General features: G+C 36.8%; 1 pseudogene; it reads left to right on the top strand.

The window, feature by feature from the left end:
- The first annotated feature begins 571 nt into the window (after positions 1-571).
- On the top strand, positions 572-2,345 carry LOC125830531 (bZIP transcription factor 17-like; annotated as a pseudogene).
- Positions 2,346-2,831: the final 486 nt, after the last annotated feature.

The raw sequence follows: 2,831 nt of genomic DNA on the forward strand, positions 1-2,831 counted from the left end.
GCATAGAGAAATTAAATAGAATTAAATAGTTCTTGGATCACATATTTACACCCCTTACTTCATTGAAAAATAGCAATCTTTCCTCAAGGTCCAATCATCTAAAAGTGGATTCTTGTATCCATACAAGCTCTTATTGGTAAAATAGACATAACCAACTGATGAAACTATACAGAGAAGTAATAATACGCTCGATTAGCCACTGGTCCATCTCTATTCATGTATATATAATGACTACGAAGGGGATATTGGTAAGGGGAGTAGGTAACCTAGTACAACACAAATTACAACTAGGAGTCCTACAAATCTCAGACAATGAGTCCTACAAGTATACAGACTATGAGTCCTAATAGAAACTACCTTACAAATTTATTTTTTGAAACTTTAAGAATCTTAATTTTTGTTTCTAAGATATGATATCTACAAAATCTAATAGATCAATCTTAACAATCTCAAAAAATAAAACTATAAAAGAAAAGTAAATGACAGTTTCCTCTCTATTCCTACTCTGCCTCTCGCTAAATTTGTGATCAATTGCTAAAAAATTCTTCACCATACTTTTTACACTGTACACATGACCGCAACATATCAAGAAAATATTGAGGATTTTCCTATGAAATTTTGGAACGTTGATTTCTCAACTGATGACATCATTTTTGATGCATCATTCAATGATATTTTTCGAAACCCTACCCATAATGATGCGTTTCAAAGCCTAGATACCTGCATGCCTATCTAGGGTCGGATCCGGGTTTGGAGATCGGGTCAGATGGACCCAAATAGCTTTGGTCAACCGATAGGGAGTTTCAATGATACTTCTGGAACTATCAAGTCAACCTCGGGAGATTGTCAAGGGGAAGCTATGCGATCAAACCTGCTCCAGATGGACCCTAATTGCTTTAGTCAACCTACAAATGAATTAATTAGGAATTTTAGCGATTCTTCTAGAAATTTCAAGTTGACGTCGGGGGAAATGTGCAATTTTGTCGGCAATCAGGAAACAATAGTTGAGATGGTCAAGGACATGGCATCGCCAGGGCTACTTCATAGTTGGAGTAGCTCAGGAGTTTTGGATGAAGTGTCTGTGTTGTTGCACCAGGTTTCTACCCATGTCTATGGGTACTTGAATGTGCCATCTCCGAATTGTGGTTCCAATCTCTCACAAGGGTTGAATAATCTGTCGAATTCTAACAGATTGGTACATTCTTCCCCGAAGTTAGGAAGTAATTCAGTAAAAGGTGGAATTGTATAACAGAAACTCAATGCTAATATAAGTAATTGTAGCTATTTGTTGAAAAGAAAAAAACATAGTGAAGACTCCAATAATGTAAACAAACACAAAAAATTCACTATATTTTCCTTAAGTGACAATGTTAATAATGATGTGGACAAAAGGAAGATGGCTAGAAAAATTAGGAATAGTGAAAGTGCTCACTTGTCAAGGCAAAGAAAAAAAACATTATCTTGAGGAGTTAGAATACTTTATTCACCAATTCAACATTCGAATGCAAAGATATCCTGTGAAATAGCGGAAAATGTAACTATAAAGGCACAACTTGGAGGTACTGGTGTACCTCTTCAAGTGTAGCCACCCACCAGGATGTATCCCCATCCTCCTCCATGGATGTCATAGAAACCACCTTATATGATGAAGCGATGAGGATCACAAGTGCCATTAGTTTCCATTCCAAAGTTGAAACCACAGGCAGTAGTGCCCGTGCCAAAAAGTAGCAAGAAAGTGTAGAAAAAGTAGAGTGAGGTGAAAACAAAGAAGGTTGCTAGTGTTAGCTTCCTTGTTGTCTTGTTCTTCATGCTTCTCTTTGGTGGGTTGGTTCCTTTATTGAAAGTGAGATATGGAGGTATGAGGGAACCGTTTATGAGTGGAGATTCTTGTGAGTGGATTTTTTGAAAAACATCATGGAAGAGTTTTGACTATTGACGGGCTTGTGAATGGGATTGGTTATTCTGGGAAATACGGTGGAAAAGATCATAGCTGACATTGTGGCTAGGGAGATCAGGGTGAAAGAAATCAAGAGAATACTAATAAAGCTGCAGATACATTTGTTCACGTGGGCAATGGTAGTGATTCTCTGGCAGCCTCTTTGTATGTACTGAGTAATGATAAACTTGTCAATATTCACGGGAACTCGATAATTCAGTCTGTATTTGCAAGTGATAAAGCCATGGCATCTCATGGAAGTGCTGATAAGAAAAATAGTAAAGCAGGTCTCGCAGTTCCTGGAGATTTAGCCCCTGCTGTCCCAGGTATCCATCCTTGCCTTTATCGAAGTCCTACAGCGGGACAAAGGACTCTTGGATCTGAGGAGACAGAGAGACAACTCTGTTAGCCGAATAGAAGAAAAAGGGAAATTACAATCCTATTTTGCTGAACAAAGACAAATCTAAATACGTAAAAACAAAAAAAAACAATTGGACAACTTACCTGGGCAAATGAAAGCTTTGTAACGTCGGTGAATTAAGCGTAGAATGATGGTGGATAAGAATTTGGAACAAAGCAAGAACCGCACAACAGGCAAATCTACTCATCACATTTGAAAACAGAGACATCACCTTAAATATCAACCCTAACCACAAAACATGAAATAAAATCTTTATAACAAAACGGGAAAAAACTTTATATTATATATACAAACACAGTAGAAGGAGAAAGCTTACTAATCAGATCCACTGACAAATAGAGATTAGAGAGATGTCTGTTGTACATTTGATTTGTGCCCTTTTGAGTAAAAAATTAAGGAATTAAAAAATCTAACTTGATATAGGAATATTTTTTTCTTTCTAAAATCCTATTATACACAATTTGAAAAAGAAGC

The sequence above is a fragment of the Solanum verrucosum genome, unplaced genomic scaffold (genome assembly GCF_900185275.1).
Source record: "Solanum verrucosum unplaced genomic scaffold, falcon-dt-bn FXZP01000075.1, whole genome shotgun sequence".
Classification (NCBI taxonomy): Eukaryota; Viridiplantae; Streptophyta; class Magnoliopsida; order Solanales; family Solanaceae; genus Solanum; species Solanum verrucosum.